The following is a 22,364-nucleotide window of genomic DNA, read 5'->3' on the forward strand; positions in this document are numbered from 1 at the left end:
GATTACTCACTGATGGCCAGGCCTTTATATGAAGCCACAAAAGAGGGGGAAGGGAACCCCTACTCTGGGAGGCTGACCAAGATAGGGCATTTAAACAAATCAAAGAAGCCTTAACCCAGGCCCCAGCCTTAGGACTTCCTGATCTAACTAAACCTTTCTTTCTGTATGTCCATGAACAAAAAAGAATGGCAATAGGGGTCCTAACTCAAGTCATAGGATCATGGTATCATCCGGTGGAATATTTATCCAAGGAATTGGATCTCGTGGCACTAGGATGGCCTCTGTGCCTTAAAGCACTAGCTGCCACAGCCCTACTGGCACAAAAAGCTGACAAACTAACCCTGGGACAGCAACTGACCATCCAGTACCACACTTGGTTATAATTTTAACAGATCAGAGAGGACACCATTGGTTATCAAATCTGAGAATGACTCAATACCAACAGCTCCTATGCGAGAATTCTCACATAACTCTAGAGACAGTAAATACCCTAAACCCAGCTACCTTGCTCCCAATTGAACTGGGACCGGGAGCCCCCCTTCATTGTTGTGTAGATGCAGTAGACGAAGTATTCTCAAGCCAGAGGGATCTCACAGACCAACCCCTCAGGGATCCAGATGTAGAATACTTTACAGATGGAAGCAGTTTTGTACTAGAAGGGGTCTGGCAGGCCAGGTATGCAGTAGTAACATTAGACTCAGTGATAGAGGCTCAGTCTGCCTACTGGAACATCAGCCCACAAAGCAGAGCTAATAGCCCTGACAAGAGCTCTCTGGTGTCAAAAGACAAAAAGGTCAATGTCTATACAGATTCCAAATATGCCTTCGCCATGTTGCATGTTCATGGGGCTATATATAAATAAAGAGGACTCATAACTGCTGAGGGTAAAGAAATAAAATATAAAGAAAAAATTCTACAGCTTTTAAATGTAGTATGGGCCCCAAAGAAAGTGGCAGTTATACTTTGCAAGGGGCACCAAAGAGCAGGAACACTAGAGGCCAAAGGAAACAGAAAAGTGGACAGAGAGGTAGCAATGGCTACCCTACATTGTGAAGAGGAAGCCATAGCTTTACCTCTCCTCCCAGAGCCTCCCCTTCTAGAGGTCCCAAATTATTCTCCAAATGAAAGGGCCTGGTTTGCCAAAGATACTGGAAGTTACATTAAAGGAGGATGGTGGAAATTCTCCAATAGGAGGCTAGCCATCCCTGAAACAGTGGCCCCTAGATTTGTGAAGCAATTCCATCAAGGAACTCATATAGGAAAAACGGCACTAGAAACACTACTGGAACGTCATTTCTATGTGCCACGGCTCACTGCCATCCCTCAAGCTGTTTGTGAACAATGTCTAATCTGTGTCCAGAATAACCCATGGCAAGGGCCCACTCAGCCCCCGGGAATTCAAGAAATGGGAGCCACACCCTGTGTAAACCTAGTCATGGACTTTACTGAGCTGCCTCGAGCAGGGGGCTATTGGTATATGTTAGTACTAATCTTCACCGTTTCAGGATGTGTTGAGGCTTTCCCCACCAGAACAGAGAAAGCACGAGAAGTAACAAAAGTGCTAATAAGGGACATTATCTCTAGATTTGGACTGCCCCTGATTCTAGGGTCAGACAATGGGCCTGTATTTGTAGCTGAAATAGTTCAAGAACTAATATGACTGTTAAAAATAAAATGGAAATTACACACAGCCTACCAGCCACAAAGCTCAAGAAAAGTAGAACGCATGAACCAGACACTCCAAAAGCTACTGAAAAAATATTGCCAAGAAACCCATCTGAGATGGGATCAGGTCCTTCCCATGGTTCTTCTCCGAGTCAGGTGCACCTCTGAGTCAAGCACTCTATGAGATCTTGTTTGGCCAGCCACCCCTAATCACAGGTCAAATTAATTGTGATCTCCATGAACTAGGGAAATTATCCTTGAGAAGGCAAATTAAGGCTTTAGGAATAGCCATGCAAGAAATTCATGGCTGGGTATGGGAAAGAATGCCCATAAGCCTGACAGACCCAACACACCCCTTTAAACCCAGGGACTCAGTTTGGGTTAAAAAATGGAATCCAACCACTTTGGGACCCGTATAGGATGGGCCCCATACTGTAATCTTGTCCACTCCCACAGCTGTTAAAGTTGGAGGAATTTTACCTTGGATCCACCATAGTCAGCTGAAACCAGCAGCCCAGAACTAGTGGACCAGCCAACAGGAACCAGACCATCCCACTCGGCTGATCCTACGGTGAGACCAGGTTGCCAATGGAGCTAGCAACTGCCCTGCTCTGGTCCTTCTGGAAGCTGACCAGTCTACACACAGCTGAAGCTTGAGGTGACAACTGCCCTGCTCTAGTCACCCCAGGAGCTGACTAGCCTATGCACAGCTGAAGCTGGAGTAAAGTCATGTTGTTAGAAATCTTAGGTCTAATAGTTTTCCTTGTAATACTAGTTGTTTTTCTATTGTTCTGCCACTTTAGTCAGCCTCCTCCACCAGGAGAAAGCCTTTTCTGTCCCTGCTGGGTATAAGTATGTCACTCTTTACCTTGTTCTTACTAATCCCCTTATCTATATTAAAAGGAGAACTCTTGGAAGGATTGGAAGGATGCCCACAATGTACTCATACTACATGGTCAGGGAGCACTATAACGAGAACTCTATTGTACCATACTCATTATGAGTGTACTGGAACCCACCTAGGAACCTGTACTCACAATCAGACCACCTACTCAATCTGTGACCCAGGGAATGACTAGCCTTATGTATGTCACTATATCTGTACTTTAATGTCTGCCAGGCAACATTTAAAGACTTCATTGCCCTGTAGCAACCTGTGGTGTAAATTAAGAACACCCCTGCTTGCTCCACTTGGGACTGTGCAACATTGGCCACTAAACAAAAGCAGGTCATGTTTACCCAAATCCAAGCAGACCTAAACTGTAAAACAAATGCTTGCAATCTTGTAAATTTCACAATCCTGAAGCCAAATTTACAAATATGGACTACAGGAATAGGAGCACCAATAGGACATTACTATTTAACCAAGAATCCAAGGGGAAAACTATCTTAAAAAATAATTTTCTATGTATTATAAAGAAAGCTCGGGCCTGTTCAACCCAACAATTCTGAGTTTTCAAGTCATTCTATGAGCAGGTCAACCAGAAATTGCCTGAACCCCCTCCCATAGCCAAAAATCTATTCACCCAACTGGCAGAAAGCATAACCAGCAGCTTGCCCGTCTCTTCATGTTACGTCTGTGGGGGAACAAACATGGGGACCAGTCACCGTGGGAGGAAAAGGAGCTAATGCCTCAAAATAACTTTACTCTGACCATCCCCTCCCCCGAACCAACACTCACAAGCTTGAGCACCTGGCTCTTAAAAACCTCTCTTATCAAGAGATTCTGCATTGTGCACTGGGGAAAAGCCTTTACAGACCCAGTAGGAGAATTAACTTGCCTAGGACAGCAATATTACAATGAGATACTAGGAAAAACTTTATGGAGATGCAAAAAGAATGACTCCAAATCACCGCACCCAGGCCCATTCTCCCGTTTCCCTTCTTTAAACCACTCCTGGTACCAGCTTGAAGCTCCAATACCTGGCAGGCACCCTCTGGCCTCTGCTGGAACTGTGGGCCACAGGCATATTGACGACTGCCAGCTAAATGGTCAGGGGCGTGTGTACTTGGAACAATTAGGCCCTCTTTCTTTCTAATCCTGCTAAGGCAAGGGGAAGTCTTAGGGTACCCCATCTATGATGTAACTAAAAGGAAAAGCAAGAGGGGCATAACCACAGGAGATGGCATAACCATAGGGAAGTGGAAAGACAATGAATTGCCCCCTGAAAGAATAATCCAATACTATGGCCCAGCCACCTGGGCAGAATATGGAACATGGGGATACTGCACCCCTATATACATGCTCAACCGCATCATAAGGTTACAGGCAGTACTTGAGCTAATTACTAATGATGCTGCAAGGGTCTTAAATCAGCTAGCCTGGCAAGCTACACAAATGAGAAATGCCATCTACCAAAATAGACTGGCCTTCGACTACCTCCTAGCTCAAGAAGGAGAAGTATGTGGAAAGTTCAACCTAACTAATTGCTGTCTAGAGATTGATGACAGCAGAAAAGTTGTCAAACAATTTTGGTTTCTGCCAGAATCCAGAAATTAGCCCATGTCCCAGTACAGACTTGGAAAGGATGGTCTCTGGATTCACTCTTTGGAGGCTGGTTTTCATCTCTTGAAGGATTTAAAACCTTAGTAGGAATAGTTCTGGCCATACTAGGGGGCTGCCTCATACTTCCTTGTCTTTTGCCCCTCCTTGTTAGGAACATGCAGTCAGCTATTGAGATTCTTGTAACCAGGCAAACTACTACCCAACTAATCGTTCTAACTAAATATCAACCCCTGCTTAATAGGAAACTAGCACCTCATGAAAGGATAAATTTTGAAGATGATGATGCTTTCTATTAAACTTCATTTATAAGAAGCATCAAAGGGGGGAATGAAGCAGAAAATGTAAAAAGAAAAAACAAGTAAAAGAAAGGAATAAGTCTTCTCTTGCTAGGCTGACTCACTCCAAGACCTAGAGATAGGCAGCCGAGCTCTGAAAAGGATTTAATAACATTATCTGCAAAACCAGAGCCCTCAAGGAATGTGCTCCAGAGCCCCCTCTCCTCCCAGTTATGGGCAAGGATGAGAAAACAGGTTTTTCTCCTCTCCCAGCTCCCCACTCCCTTTTTGTAAATCCTTCCTTAGTGAAACTCAAGGTTACTTCACAAAGTTTTACAGATTGCTGTTTCTCTTCTGTGTAAAATAACAAGGTCACAAGACATGCTTGAGTAAGACATTTACCAGCTGTAAACCCTGCCTTAGCTTGATAAGTTCCTGTTTTTCCTCGAATTGCACAATCTGTCACTGTATGATTCACACCTTTGTTCTGTTTCTGTAAGCCTGCTTGCCTGCCCTGTACATTTCATGCCACTAGATGGCCAATCCCTTGGTTGCATATATAAAAATCAAGCCCTGTCTTTGTTCATGGCTCAGTTTTTTGGATGTGAATCTTCTGGGCCTGAGTGCACTCAATATATCCTTTTATTTCACCCATTTGGTCTCTCCAGTCCTCTGATTCCCACAACAGCATGTGTAGGTGTATGGGTGTTTGCATTCTGTAATACTAGTGAAAGTGTGGACAATGAGACTTTCTTTTCATTACTAGTAATAGAACCATTTGAAAAGCAATTTGAACATATGTATATATTTACCTAGTAATTACACATTTGGGAACCTAGTTTTAAAAATTAACGTGAAGAAACTAAAAGCTTTATTTTGAAAATGATTGTTTATAGAATTTTATATGATGGTCCCAAATGGGAAATAGTAAAAATGTCCAATTCTAAGAGATTAGCTAAGCAAACTATGATCTTTTCACCAAGTAGAATACTACTTAGACATTAAAATGATATTAATATTATTTTTTGAGAGAGTCTCACTCTGTTACTCAGGCTGGAATACAGTGGTACAATCATGGCTCACTGAAATCTTGAACTCCTGGGCTCAAGTAATCTTCCCACCTCAACCTTCCTTGTAGCTGGGACTACAGGCATGTGCCATGAAGCCTGGCTAACTTTATTTTTATTTTTTTTTTGTAGAGACAAGGCCTTGCTATGTTTCCCAGGCTGGCTTGAACAGCTGGATTCAAGAAATCCTCCTGTCTCAGCCTCCTGAAGTGCTAGGATTACATACATGAGACATCTCACTTGGCCTATTATTTGAAATACTATATAATCCCATAGAATAATGTTCATGATATAACATTGAGTAAAACATAATGTACAAATTATATATAGTTATACAATTATATACATAAAACTATATACAATGTGGTTTAAACTGTGTTAAAATAGTTTTTCATAGAAAGAAAAAACAAAAATACTGCACAGTATATTGTGTTTGTGTTTGAGTGTTAGGACTAGAGGTGAGTTATTTTTCCTGGTTTTCTTTTCAGTTTTTTTGTTTTCTTTCCTAAGAATGTATTACTATTATACTGTATAAAATATGATAAAAGGTCAGACTCACTTATCTCTAATGTCCTTTCCAACTCTATCATGGAGTAATTTTTGTCCCTGTATAATCAAAAGCTTGCTTCGTCTTTCACACTTTTTCTTGTCTCTACCACATGTATATAATCCAGGATTTATAGTTTATGCTTGTCTTGAAATACCTGAATGTTAGCTAAGCTTATAAATAGATCTTAACATTTTGAGGCAGATTCCTGTTCTCAACAGCCAATTTTCTCATAGTAAGCATTCATTCAATGTATCCAAGATAAATTTTGAGTGTAAGTAGGCTGGACCAAGACCCTGGCCATTAATGTAAACTTATATTCCCTGCATTGCTAGATATTTTTTTCTGGCTTAATAACATATTGGTTGCAGGGGCTTATCTAGAAAGAGTCAGAATTGTTTTTGCTGGCAGTGTGATTTTGCATCAGCTACTCTTGTACTATCTCTTGCTTCTGATGAAAAATAGAATTACCTTACTAAAATATTTTAATATTATTAAAATTTTGAGTTTCATGACATATTTTCTGGGATTTTTAAACCTCTGAGCTAAAGTTCTGTCTGTAGCTTGGATCTATATCAGAACTTAATATTTATAAAACAAAGAAGATCCTGACACACCCTTGCATGAAAACATTGCATGATTCTAAGACCTGAAGTTAGCACTGAACAACAATGGATGTCAAAGTTGACCAGAATTGTGTTCAGATGGAAGCCTTATCATTTACTATCTATGCAACTTTGACTGATTGTTTAACTCTTCTGAATTTGAGATTACCCCCTGTAAATTGTGAATAATATTGCTTAACATGTAGGCTTGTTGCAAATATTACATCACATAATGTTAGAAAACACGTAATAGGAGTCGAATCAACCAAAGTTTTAATTATCATAACTATCTAGAGATGTGGTTTACAGTATTATAACCTCAAAAGTCGATATTGAAATGTTACATTTTTGCAGAACCCAATATGAAACTATTCCAACAATAGGGTCCACTGATGGAGAAAATACATGTCTAAATATGGATTCTTATATTGACTCATAAGCTTAAAGCTCAAACATTAAGAAATGCTAATGTAGAGAAAGAATGGTGATGTGATTGGTAGCAATAAAGTTTGGAGCTGTGAAAATATAATGCTGGCTATGAAGCTGAAGTAGGAAAATAAAAGATGCTTCATAGAAAAAATGGCAGGAAATTCAATATATAGATATATAGTTAGATTTAAGAGCTGTTTGATTAATAAACCATTATTGGTTGAGAGAAGAACTTGTATTTTAGGCAACAGATTATAATAGAATTTTGTCCTCGCTAATCTTAAACTTGATTGACTTATACTAAATGGTCACCTCCTTAGTTCAATTTTCATATTATAAATTGTAGGCAAACATAACTTCTTATAATTTTACTAATATTAAATAAAATTATGTATTTAAAGCAACAAGCTGAATACTTGATACCTGTATGTGCTCAATTATCATAGCTCCCTCTATAACATTCAGAGCAACCCTTGAATAACATCCCTTCGTTGAAGACAGATATTGAATGCTAAAATTATTCCACGGTATGTTAGGCAGTGAGAAAATCTAAAACAGTGAGGGAAATTTCTGACTTTTCCTGGGTGCCAGTGTTTTTTGCTATAGTGGCCTAAACACTCCTTCCTGGGGTTCTGGGGACCATCAGACAGGACTGTCACAATGACAATAAATCATCCCCCAAGCTGCTGCAATTTCATCTGGGGGATGCTTCCAGGTGCAGTTATTACCTACATGTTGCACAGTTAGGAAAATGCAGAGCAAATGCAATGTGACCATATTTTAGCCAGAGATTCTCAGACCTTTCCAGTCCCAGATACAGAAACCCAGACCAATCTATGGAACCATGATTACGTGGATGCTTTTCTGAACATATCACTTTAAGGAGCTTTCTGAGAATCCCCTTGAGTGTCCTTAGGATATAAGGTGTGTTTACAGATGCAAAGAGGAGCTGAGGCCCTTAATATCTCTGGCCTCATGTAAGTCACTCAGCTTCTCCAAGTCTCATTTTGGAACCTGAAACAAAATTTCCTGTCCTATATGCTGCAAAGGGTCATGAAGGCCTAATGGGATAAGGGATCTAAAAATGCTGTAGGGAAAACAAAATGCAATGCTCTTTATAACACAAACTAGGATTGTTACCTCCAGAGGCAAAGAGATTACATAGTTAAAGTCTTTTAAATAATGTTAAGAAATGATGACCTTGCAAACATAGCCAATAGGGAAGTAACTAATGGGGACAGCAAATGAAGTTGCAGAGACTGATAAGGATATAATTGAAAACCTTTGGAAAACACGAACTCTGTTTTGGGTCCTTTTCTTTTGGCATCTTACCTTGTTCCTTGTGTTTTTCGGATTCAGCTGCTGGATGCTTGATTTTGAGGTGTTACCATGCTACTGCCTCCATCTGTATCTGTCTGGGAGAAAAGCAATAAATAGTGAAGATGAGAAAGAAGGGAGGAAAGAGAAAGGGGGAACAGAGTTCTGCATAGTGCTTAGTGCTCCAAGGTCCCAGCATAAGAGGCCCACCCTGACTTTATCCATTCTTATATTTTAGATCCTAGGAACCAATAATCATTTAATCAAAAACATGTCTCTCATAGTGAGGGAAATTATATTCTTTTTGCCCAGAGGAAAATTTACATGTTTATTGGTTATATTCTAGGATGATATTTATTATTCACGGAAAGTTTCAAGGGCAAACAAATACACTAGAAATTTTGGAAAGACTCGAGAAACGATAAAATATTACCCCTTGACAGAACAATATTTTATAATGATATTTTGTCTGGTGGGCATGGCTGTCTGTATAACATGAAGATTAAACCTTGGCTGGCAGTGAATTTTTATGTATTACCAAGGTCAGAAGCATAAAAGGCCCTTCTAAAGAAAGTAGTGTCTGCATAAAGTAGTTCATGCACAAAATGCTTGTGGATGGTGAGTTGAAATGGGAATAAGAATAGCAAGTACAGGGGCTTCTGGAAAGGTAAAAGATTACAGACGTTGTCATGGGAAATACCCACACAACATGACAGGCTACATTCACAAGAAGCTATCCATGTAGAAAGTGAATTCTTAGAAATTGCTATGGGAGCCATAAGTAATGACATTTTCAGTCTATTGCCATATAGCTTCAACAATTGTCAGATTACCACTGACTTATTAGCAGAATAACCCCAAGGTAATTGATCATCTCTTATAAATGCATGTCTCTACAAAGTGTCATAATTAAAGAACCTTTCCCAATGTACAGGTGAAGAAACAAAGTTCAGAGAAGTCATAGAGCAAACAGGTGTTGATACTAGCCAGAGGGCAGATCCAAGCCACTTAAGCTCCAAAGTCAATTCTCTTAATCAGCTTACTATAGTATATAAGTTCCTATTAATAATGAAGTGTGAACCAAGCGGGAACAGAAGGTTGTGAAACCAGATTTTCTTGATCTTAGTGTCTTTATTTTTTGAAAGAAATTAATAATAATACCCAAGGCCATAACACTCAATAATGACAGGAAAAATATTTTTCCAACTTTTGTTCTAGCGTTATACAAATATTAGCAGATAATACTTTATTTATAGTATCTGAAATGTTGTAGACATTCGGTAAATTTTACCAGCTTAATTGAGTCAAGTATCTGCAAATGCTTGTTTTCAAGCATGAATGGATTAATCCCAAACAGGACGAGGACTATGCTAAGAATTAGGAAAAAAGAAAACAAACAGAACATGGTATATTGGAAGATAAATACAGTGGTAGTAGTAGTGGAGACAAGAGATGCGTATCTCCATAAAATGCTGTTACTCTCAATATTAAATTCTTATGTCTAAGAGGAAGGAAATTAAAACTGTCAGAAAAATTTTAGTGCCTTAAGACCTTCAAAGATATGTAAATCACCTAAAATATGAAAGTATTATATTGTTCAACATGTATAAACAATAACAATGTTTTATTCATATATTTCTTCAATCACTTTATTTGTGTTAATTTGCCTAAAAGTGTGCTTGGAAACAAGAATGAAAGAGACAAAAGTGATTCTTGTCCTAATTGAGTTTACATTTTCATGCAAGACATAGACAAGAAAATAAATACCATACTTATAATTTATGATTGTGTTAAGTGCTATGAAATACCAAAGAGACAGTTCTAAGCATGATTGGTATCTTAGTATGCTTACAAGTTGATTTTGTAGACATGAGACCTGATGGCTATAATATTCACAGCATCATTACCAATTGTTGGCTATAATTAGACTCCTGGTGCAAAGGGGCAACTTAACATCCTTAACTTCTTTTGACAAGGTTCAACTTTTGTTCTGAAAATAATAGAAAGGGTTTATTTTCCCAAGAGTCAGTTATTCTGAGCACTACAGAGTTCAACTGTAGTTCAAGATGCCAATGTGATACATTTTGACTGGGATAATATGGCAAAGCATGATTTCTAAGAATTAATTATATCATCCAAGATACATGATAGCAGGGGTTGCTGGTATAAAAATCATATCTGACAGAATCCATATGACAAGCATAACATAAAGAGACCATATTATGTTTAACATGTGTATAATACAAAGAGAAGGCAATGATGGTGCATCGAACAATTTACAGAATTAGCAGATAGCCCAAAAAGCTTAAGTAAATCATTGTATTTGATTGAGCCTCATTTTTCTTATTTGAAAAAAAAAAGTTAGTAATTAATGGTGGGAACAAACGTTTCTTTGCTAATTTTGATGTTTCCTTGCAGGTGATGAGAACACAATTAGGGTAACATTCCTAGCTTCTTTCTACCCTTTTACTTGTTCTGCTCCAGAAAAATTGGAATAGTGTGATTTGAATGGTAAATTTATGGAGAATAACATGAATGCACTCTGTTCAGCACCTCTCCTTTCTTTTTAGGAAGAGGCTGTAAAAAGGACCAGGTTTTCCCTTAGAGAGGCCCCACTGAAGAGCCAATTGCCAGGGGCAGGCAAGTCTGTCAGTTTTAAGAAGCTGGATGATATTCTTAGATGACTATAATTAGGCGATAAGGCAATAACATGCTGATCTGCTTAGAATTTTATTTCATTTTTCAATTAGTTCAGACTCTGGTGTGGAAAACAAGTTTTATTTAAACCATCAGCAATAATAATTTGTGACTTACAAATTCTGTTGTGAAAGTCAAATGTAGTGATGAATTTGAAATGGATGTATAAATTCAAATCTCCACATAATCTTGTGCAGTTTTTTTATTCAAGCAATATACCTTATAACTAAAACTCAGCTCTCAAAAGCAGAAGTAAGTGTGGAAGGATAGAACTGAGGCTCAGGAATTTTCCACCACTACTAGCATATTCCCAAGATACCTGAGCTTCAGGCAAAGCTGTTTCTATTGATCCACATAAGGCTTATTTCCATCTCTCAGTTAATTGTTTCTGTTTTGAGTTGGATTGTGACACTGAAAAAAAGCTGTGTTGGAGTCCTAATGACTGGTGCCTGTCAATATGATATTTTCTGAAAATAGAGTCTTCATAGATGTAGTCAAATTAAGATGAAGTCATATTGGAGTATAGGGTGGGCCCTTAATACAATATGAATGGTATCCTTGTGAGAGAGAAGATGCATACAGACAGTCACACAGGAGAAGGATGGCCCTGTGACATACATAGAAGCAGTTAGTGGAGAGATGCATCTACAAATCAAGGAACAACAAGGATTGATGGCAAACACCGGAAGTTAAAACAGGCAAGGAAAGATTCTTCCCTACCATTCTCAGAGGCAGCATGGCCCTGCCAATGTCTGGACTTCAGATTTCTAGCCTCCAGAAATACGAGTCAATAAATTACTGTCGTTTGAAACCATCCAGTTTGGGGTACTTAGTTATGGAGGCCCTAGGAAATTAATGCAGTGCCCATACCTAGTGACAGGAAAACCTGGGTATCATTTTTACTGCTCCACTGAAAAGACTGGTACTCCTTGACCTCAGAGAACATAAGAAAGACCATGTCCCAGTTGGCCCCTCTTCCTCAGATGCTGCTGAGCTCAGGACTATAAATAATAGTTCCCAAACCAATGTTGGTAGTGTTTTGCCCAGGAGCTCTACAAATGGAAGAGTCATGGATGAGCAAGTGGATGACTCAGTGGAGTATATGTGTGCTGACTCCCAAATGCTGGAGAGAACCAAAAGTAATCCTAAAAATTAAGTTCATTTTTTTGGTATGAAGTAGTTGTGTTTTTGTGGTTTATCAAATTAATTCCCAGATCTGAGGCGCCAATGCTTGAAAAACCATGTAGATTTAATAGCTAATGGATCTACAGTGCCTCCCAGTACATGTACTCCTGATCTCTCAGCTTAACTTCTAGGACTTAATGTCTCTAAAACCTTGGACCCCATGCCTCAGACGTAAGTTTTGGCCACTTTTATTCTGACTAGTCTCTTGATCCCAATAGTATGCCTATTTTTATCTTCATAATTACAGCTGATTATGTTTCTGCAATATAAAAATCTCCCTGCTCCTATTTGCCCCTAAAAATTCAACCTTTCAAGGCCTAACTTATAATCCACTTCCATTGCAAAAACCCTGCCAGTGACTGTAATCAAGACCAACCATTCCACTACCTTATATTCCTTTCTGGTACTATTGTGTTGGTGGAGTGTGTGTGTGTGTGTGTGAGCGTGTGTGTGTGTGTGTGAGAGAGAGAGAGAGGATTGTGGGGAGTGGAGAGAAAGTGGTAGCCTTGTCTTTCAACAGGATTTTTTTAGCTCCTTCAATGTATGCATTACCTAGATTTCATAATTCTATTATTATCTTCAGTACATAGCACAGTGAAGTGTTTACTAGTTGATCAATACAATTTTAACTTGACTTGATGACACAGAAGTCTAGTGCTATTGTAATTTTTTTAAATGCAACTAAGTTGTGGATGCAGAATCTGGGCAAATCATGGAATTCCATTATTTCAATGAATATATGTAAATCTTGGTCAGTCCTAGGTGACAGAAAAGAGCAAAGAGGAATTACTATTTATTGAGCCACTGAATTATGTTTCAGATACTGCACTAAGCAATTTACACAAATAATCTCTCTTAATCCTCAGATTAACTCTTTGAGTTCAGGGTCATTATTTCCAATTTTAAAATCAGAAAATTGAGAATCAGAGAGCTTCTTGAAGAAACAAGATTAAGCAAAAGGCCTTTGCATGATACTATGCCCTCTTTTCTCTTTCATCATTATATCTTAAGACATTTTGAGGAGCAGAACAAGAACACCTTTATATCCTACATAGGGATCAACCTGGCATGGTGGCTCACACCTGTAACTCAAGCACTTTTGGAGGCTGAGGCAGGAGGACTGCTTGAGGCCAGGAGTTCAAAAACAGCTTGGGCAATGTAGGGAGATCCATCTCTACCAAAGAAGTTATAGACATTAAAAATAAATAAATAAAAATAAATGGACAGGCAAACCACCACGTGTCTATGCCTGGACATCTTGGTTCTTGGTGACATGAAACATACCACCTCAAAGGATGAGTACCGTATAGTACATTTGATTCATGAAAAGCATCAGAAAAAAAAAAGTTTCTTTGAGGGAAAAACATCTGCTGTTAAAGTCACTTCAAAGACATTTTAAATAATTGGTTTTATTCTTGAGGATTGTGATTAAAAGAAAGCATTTAACTATTAACCTGCAAATTGACCTTTGTGATCTTGGAAAAGACAGGCTAATTATTTTTGAATGTTAGATTTCTCTCACATTTCCAAAAAGAAGAATGAATGACTAGAACAGTAGAAGAACTGTGGATGTTCCTCATCACAGCTGATAATTACTTAGGGTCAGTGGCAGCCCCAGACATTGGCATAGTAGGTAGGTGAAAGAATTAGTTAAAATATGTTCCTTTTCAGTACAGTGATTAGGATGCATATCTAAAATACATAAATGAATACATAAACATCTTACTTTTAAGTATGACCAAGTATAGTGGTTAAAAAGAGAGATGCTGCAACTAATCTGATATTTTCTAACTCTGGCTCTACCTCTTAAAACCTGTGTGACCTAGGTCAAATTACCAAACTTCTATGGGCTTCAGTTTTTTCATTCATACTATGAGGATAATTATAGTGCCTACTTTATAGAGCTATTATGGTAAAGAAGTTCATATGTATAAAGCTCTTACAACAGTGATTATAAGTGCTATGTTTGTGTTTTATATAAAATAAAATAAATTCCCAATAAAATTATTTATGGAATCATAAAAAATCATTTTCTTGGAAATCTTTGAATCCAAATGTACATTTTATTTTTCCTTTGGAGACAGCTATCTTGCTCAAGGTCACACAGATAAAACATAGGTGGAGTGAGGGCTAGAACTTCTGACTCTTAATGACTATTCTAGATCTTTTCCCAAGCTATGTTGCATGCTCAACATTTGTCAGCCATAAAAATATGCCATTAGCACTTCTCTTTGTCCTGTTAGGCTGAGAGATTCTCAGTCTCCAAACCTGACTAGAGACTGTGGTAGTAAACTTCTTGAGCTTTAAACCCTTTCTAGCTCTAGAACAATCTTGTCCAACCCATGGCCCCTGGGCTGCATGTGGCCCAGGATGGCTTTGAATGTGGCCCAACATAAATTCATAAATTTTAAAAAGCATTATGAGAATTTTTGCAATTTTTTTTAGCTCATCAGCTATCATTTGTGTTAGTGAATTTTATGTATGGCCCAAGACAATTCTTATTCTTCCAGTGTGGCCCAGGGAAGCCAAAAGATTGGACACCCCTGCTTTAGAGGCTAAGAACAAGGAGAGCAATATTCTTCAGAGCTTTTGAGTTAAGGAAATATTTCTATAGCCCCTGACCTAATTGTTTATTGCACTGAGGCATCAAATGAATCTCTTCTTCCTCTGAACCCCTGATCACAAAATATCTTATCTAACAAAAGTACTGATGGCGAATAGGACAGGGAAAGTAGATTACTATGAGATGAGTGGCATGGGTAGCAAATGACAGGTGTGTTGGGGGTGGGGAGTGTGTAGCAGAGTTCACTGCGGAAGAAAGAAGAAGGCAACCTCTGAAGCAAGAGAAACTGACAATGTATATGGTGCCTTGATATAATTTGAATGTGGTTTCTCTTACCTTAGCCATAATATTAATTGGGAATGAACAGAAATGATGGAAGGGCAAGAAGGATGAAGAGGAGTTGGAAGCCAGTGCTTATTGGTACTATGTGCAGGTCCTGTGCCAGCATTTTCTTCACAGTAATTCTGTGAGGCAGCTGTTTTTAATCCCACTTTCTGGGGAAACTGGGTCTAAAATTGGTTTTAAAACTTGCTCATCTAGTTAACAAGAATTAGAGCTGGAATTGAAATACAAGGGTGTTCTGTGGAGTTCAAAGTCCTTTGGCCACAATGTCTGACTCTCCAATATAATAACCCCTTTTGTTTTCTTCTACTTGCTGAACCCAACTGAATGAATTCTCACTGTGGAACACTTTTTTTCTGACTACTCTTACTGCCAAAAACCCATCACCCTGTATTAGAAGGTACTTGACTATGTGTCAAAAAGAGAAATTGCTCTTCTTCAGTTAACTATTTTTAGCACAGATTATCTGACTAGCAGGTTTATCTTAAGTGATGCTGGCACTGTTCATGGGCCCTGGACTACTACTAAAAATACAAATGCTAATTGTGCTGACAGCACTCAGCACAACTTTGGCTTTCAGCTCATTCTAATTGACAGACTTAGGCTTTGTTTCATGTAAGTGTGCGTGAACTAGATTATTTTCTTAAATTCTCAGCCTTACCAACATACTCTGCTATATTTAGCATGTTTGCTTCCCTGAATAACCCAGTTGCCTCACAATTGATTTCATCTATATTTATTGACAAGAGAGAAAGAGGTCATCAAGTACAACATTAGAATGGACTTTGGAGGCTCAGTTATACTGAGACATATCCTGTGGTACTTGGTTCAGAATGTGGTACTTTGTACAAAAGAATCATGAATGAAAGAAAGTGATTTCTCATATTTGGAGCTCTCCAAGTGACCCAAATGACCCCAAATAAAAGAAGAATGGTATTCTTGGCTAAAAATGAAGACATTCACATTCATAATTACAATTTTTATAACCAAAACAAGCATTATTGCTATTGATAGATGTAGTCAGAACATGAATATCAGCATAGGCCCATAGATTTTAATACATAACCAAGAAGTTTTTCTTGAACCTTCAACAACTATCAGTTATTTTTGTTGATGATAGAAGTTAAGAGTTCTTTAAAGTAATGGTCTTGGAAATAATGTATTGTGCTTTTGTGTATTGTTTTGTTTTTAGATATATTTTCTGTTCTTCTGTAATTACTGTCTCTCCTCTGAGGCACCAAAAGATGTTATTTATTAATTGAGAGTAGTTAGTACTGAATATAAGCACAATATAGTGAAGGATACAAGAAAAAGAAAGTTAACTTCCAAATCAGTTCTGGCTCTGTCACTTCCTAGGAAACAAATGACTTTCAGCAAGTGATTTATCTCTGTAAGCAGCAGCTTCCTTAACTGGTAAGAAAGTAAATAGAAAGAAGGATACTAGAAACAGTCCTACTTAAAGGGAAGTTTGTGGCAAGTAAATAATATTAGTGGGAGTCAACACAGTGAAAGGCACATAGCATTTGCTCAAGCAAATGCTCAAAAAATTGTATTTTTAAAAAATAATTATTATGTACAATAGTAAAAAAGGAGCAACTTTTAATTTTTTATCATTTTATTATTTTCTGTAAAATAAATTAGATATATGTTTTTCCTTTGACATGATAGCTTTAGATTTATTTTCTCTGTTTATTGTTTCTGTTTACAAAACATACTTATGACATTTGCATACTGCCTTTTAAATTTAGCATAATTCTGTCATAAGTACATTTACATAGTATTATGTGCTCTGGATTTGCATTGTGTTTCACGCAGTACAGATAGCGTATTAACTTTTGGTCCCTGGATGTGGTGAACAAATTATGAAAGTTGGAAATCCCAGTGCTTCACTCATTCCTCGCTCAACACTAAATCCTACTAGTTTTAAAATCTGTCCACTTATCTATCCTTACTGCTGTGTTCCTCATTTAGGCATATTCTCCCCCTTTATATTTAACTTGAAGATAGTAACAGCTGCATTACTGAACTTCCTGTTTCGGAGCTTGTCTTCCTTTGTTTCAGTCACCCTTCACTTTGTAAACAAAGTAATGTCTGTAATTTCAAATATGACTATTTTTCTTCTGTTTTTCAAAGCCCTTTCATTTTCAACCTCAAGAAATGCATTTAAACACACTGACCTCAAAAAAAGATGCAAACTCCTTGAGATGCTTATGAGGACCTTTAAGAGCTGGTTGTTTTCTTTCTGAATGTACTGTTTCTAAATATAAAAGAATGCAATTCTTCACAGAATTCAATTTAAAAAGCACTGGGTAAAATTAATGTAGTTATCATGGAAACGTAAACATCTTCAAATATTCATGAACATTTTTAAAAATTAAAAAATACTAAAAAGGATGTGCTTTTTGATACTGACGATTACCTTAAATTCAAAACCATATAATAAATGGCTCAGAAATCAATTAATAGGTTGTTTTAACAGAATTTAGAAGTAGTAAAGAGAATAAAGTAAATATGAAAACTTAATATGTAACAAGGAAGGCAGTTTAAGTCACAGGAAGTAAGGAAAATTAATAAGTTTTGCTAGAATAAATGACTTCTCACTAGAAAGAAAATAAAATCGATTTTGTTGTTCACATAATATAGGAAATGTAAGACTACATACATTAAGTGTTAAAATAAATAATTAAGACATTTTAAGCCAAAATATAACATTATAGTCTATAGAAAATAGATTTTTTGTAAAACTTGTGAGTGGGAGACCTTTTTGTCTTTAACAGTGTACCCAGAATCCAGACATATATATATACATTTTAAGAATATACCTTTAGTGTGCAAAAGTCACCTTATAGAAGTTGTAAGAAAAATAATAGCAATGGAAAATATTTACAATAAAACATATGACAAAATTTATTATAGTAACTATTTGAAAAATCTCTCCAATGATTTGGAAGAAGACAAATATTTTTATAATAAAATTGTCATTGAATAACGGCAACTCACAGAAGAGGAAGTCATGTCCACAAAATATGTGCAAAGATGTTTAATCTCACTTGTGGTAAAGAAAATGCTAAATAATAGTTTTTAACAATTTAATGATATTAACAATTTAAGCAATAATTAAATACATTTATATCGACTTGGCAATAATTATAAAGGGCAGTACTATTCATTGTTGGCAACAGCGTGAGTAAACGTATCTCCAATACATTGATGTCGGAAATGTGAACTGATAAAATATTTTGCTAAAGTACTTGTTTTGTGGTTTGTCAAATGAACATTACAGAAGATAGCAAGTAACAAAACAATCTCATTTATGGTATGTTCTCCTATAGTGTATCACAGAAATAATGTAAAATTACACACACACACATACATATGCACACACACGATTGAAGTTGAAAAATGTGGAGATGCGAAATATATATGTAAGACAATATTTTAGATAAAATTTAAAAATACTCATTTTATGGAATATGATACAAGCATTAAAAAGAACAAACTAAGCTTTTTGGATGAGAAGAGTAATTTACTATACATGCTTTCCCCTCCCCTAGTAAAAATTCAACTAAGTAATAATAAAGGAATAAGTAGATACAAACCAAAATAAAGACAAAAGAAAGCTTTAAAAGACAAAATGTTTTATCAAATTTCCTCAAGACACCAAGAAGATGAAATACAAATGTTATAAAAGAGATCATAGAAAGCTACAGCAAAGAATAGAGATAAAAGGGACTTTAAAGGTGAGAGAAGGATGAATATCCTTTCAGAATGCTAGAGAAATCCAGAATTTAAGACTTACAGGTACAGTGTTGGTGCGATTGATGCTAACAGTAGGTAGGTTACGTAAAAGCTATGTACAGAATGGATACCATCTTGTCCTTGCTGGAAGAATACATATAGTATGTGGCCATTATTTAGTATGCATATAGTATCAGATGAAATACTATATTGAAGCCATGAGAGAGAAAAACAATTGTGAGGGAAAGGATATTTTTGGTAAGACAATTGAATCAAGTATAAGTAAAAAAAAGAGTCTTGAGATGATTAAGAAAGGCTGGGTAGACTTAGTAGACTTAGGTGCGTATGAGTAAAGGCAGTTTCACATCTCGAAGTCCCTCAGAATAAAGGATGTTTCGCTACCTCATTACTCTCATACTTGGATTGCTGGTTAGTCAGTTTTTCCCTATAACTTTTTTATTTTTTATTATGAAATATTGGATGAAAAAGCAAGACTCTCCAGACATTGATACATTCTGTAATATAAAAGAAAATTCTTTATGAAGCAAAAAAAAAAAAAAAATGCCTTGGAAAGATTAGTTCAAGAACAAGAAAAAGCTTTAAAACATGTACTTAATTTATCCTCAACAATATTTAGATAAGAAATCTATAAAGCAAGAAGAGTCACTATGAATAAGTAAGTATCAAGAAGCATGAAACACCTATAAGAAATTTAAAATAAATATTTTTAATTAAAAACATGATTTATGAGATAAAAACCTGTAAATCACTTAAAAATTCAGACAAAAAGAAAACAAAAGGATATTTGAGAGGAAAGACACAGACAGAGGATCAATTTGAAGGTCAAATATCAAAATATGAGGAGTTCCCCGAGATCAAGTTTGGAAATATAAATAATTGAAAAGTAAATCAAAATATCTTTTTCTTTTTTCAGAAAAAAAGGATGTGCTTCAGCTAAATGAGACAGCAATTCAATAAAGAACGCATGGAATTCAAATATCACTAGTTTCAAACTACAAAGTAATTTGGTAAAATTTCAGAATGTCACATATGTCTTATATCTAATAAATAATCAGATCAGAATGGTACATAAAGATAAATGACTTATCTTGGGGAAAATATGTGTGTGGGTGGGAGTAGTTTGGGGAGAATTGGGATTTAAGAAATTTCTGACTTGAAAAAACAAGTCTTTTTTTGTTTGTTTTTAAATGTGAAGAATAAACCAAACAGCTGATTAGAGTCAGATTAAAGGAAAAGAATGTATTTATTTGGAAGGTAGAACTGAAGAAAGTATTCTGAATACAGTTCAGAAACACACAATGATAAAAGGGATATTATAGGCCATATAAAATACAGTGAGAAGAAGAAACATACATCTGATCAGAGCTATTGAACAAAAAGAGACAATGAATCAGAGATAAAATGTGAGTACTTAATTGTTAAAATTTTTCTATAATTGATTGAACACAAACCTTCTAAAGTCCAGGTATCTCAACAGAGGCCAAAACAAATTTTTAAATAATAATAAATTCACACTGTGATACATCCTAGTGAAACTTCAGAATGCTGAAAGGAGTTAAACTGTCTTAAAAGTAGCACAAGTAAAAAGATTGCTGACAAAGAAAACTCATAGGTGACTCAGAGTCAGTGAGAGTGGAAACAGAAAACAGAGGGGTGACACCTTGTTTTCAGAGAAAGTGAGTATCAATCTAGATTTATTATGTTCAGTAAAATTATTTTCTAGATTGAGAAGAAATAACGGCATTTTTATACTAAAAGTAAGTACCTGAGAGCGTACATAACCAATAGGTGATATTATATTAAAAGAATATTTAGAAAATGTTCTTGAAGAAAGAATACCAGAAGGAAATATCAGATGAAAGAAATAAGCTTGAACAATGATAACTGTAAACTTCTAAGTAAATCTAAGTAAATATTGGCTGCATACTATAATAACAATTTTTAATTTATGAGTTTAGAATTCAATTTCTTTTAAAAAATCAACTGTCTCTAAGTGAAGGGTAAAGGAATCAGATTTAAAGCCTTTTGAGAGTCATTTATTGTAAAGGGGATAGATAATGATATTTATAAACTTCATTAAATTACATATGCACGTAATGCTGCTAGACTTACCCCTTTACAGATGGGAAAATGTGCATAACTTCTAAATGAGTGGAGAAATAGAGGGGAATACAAGGAAAACAAATCACACTAAACAACTCAAATAAATATGAGAGAGAAGCAGGACAAATACAAATAACAAATTAATTTGTTAGATAAATAAATAAAAAATGTTTATCGCCAGAACAATGTAACATCAACTAGTTTGTACAGTTCAGGGACAAAAGTAGACAGATTGGATTAGAAAAATTATCCAAGTACATGCTATTTAAAATGTCACACCTAAAATAAAGGCTGAACATAAAAGACTAAAAAAAATCAACAATTACTCTCTGAAAGAGATAGTAAGAGAAAGTTTTTAAATAAAATTAATAAATACTGAAAAATTGGAATAGCTCTATTAATATACATAAAAAGACTGAAGGCAAAAACCACCACCAGAGATAAAGAGAGTCAAAACATAATAGCTTTTATTCAGGAGGAAATATATACATTTTAAATATAAATTATAATAACAGTTTCAAAATATACAAAGACATGATTGAATTAAAAACACAAATTTGCAAATTAATCATAATTGGGACAAATATTTCAAACATTTATTTTAGTGTGGTTGAGCGATAAAAGTGAACAGTAGTATTTAAAGGATTTAAATAACTTAGGTAACAAACTAGCAAAAGTATCTAATAACTATATGCAAAACACTGCCTCCAAGAAGGTGGAAAGTACACCTTCTTTACAGGCATAAATGAAACAATTTAAAGAATTGAACATGTTCTAGGCTATAAAGTAAAGCTCTACTGATTTTAAAGGGTTGGTGTCATATTCATCATATTCTCTAACCACCTCGCAGATAAATTAGAAGTCAATAATGAAAAGAACTTTAAATTGTGCATACATTCAGAAAATTCAACAAAAAACACTTCTAAATAATACAGGAGACAAGGAAAATAATAATAAAAATTAGAACATTTTGGGGATAAAGGCAATTATATGTATATATATATATATATCTCAAACATGTATGATGTAAACTTTTATGGTTACCTTTAATGATTAAATTAGGAAAAAAAGAGAAAGGTTAAAAAAATTGATCTGAGTGTCTAACTTAAAAAAATCCATTGGAAGCCAGGTGTGGTGGATCACACCTGTAATCCCAGCACTTTGGGAGGCCCAGATGGGCAGATCAGGAAGTCAGGAGTTTGAGACCAGCATGGCCAATATGGTGAAACCCCATCTCTACCAAAAATACAAAATTAGCCAGACATGGTGGTGCATGCCTGTAATCTGAGCTACTCGGGAGGCTG

The 22,364-nt window shown here is 36.1% G+C and overlaps 1 protein-coding gene across 3 annotated transcripts in view; it reads right to left on the bottom strand.

The window, feature by feature from the left end:
* LOC134731193 (chromatin assembly factor 1 subunit A-like) overlaps window positions 1-22,364 on the bottom strand; it is a 583,486-nt gene that overhangs the window by 189,742 nt on the left and 371,380 nt on the right. For all 3 annotated transcript variants that reach the window (XR_010113341.1, XR_010113342.1, XR_010113343.1), the window contains one exon: window positions 8,427-8,509. The gene's annotated coding sequence lies outside the window, so the exon portion shown is untranslated. The remainder of the gene's footprint in view (window positions 1-8,426; window positions 8,510-22,364) is intronic.

Source organism: Pan paniscus, chromosome 9 (assembly GCF_029289425.2).
Source record: "Pan paniscus chromosome 9, NHGRI_mPanPan1-v2.0_pri, whole genome shotgun sequence".
Lineage (NCBI taxonomy): Eukaryota > Metazoa > Chordata > Mammalia > Primates > Hominidae > Pan > Pan paniscus.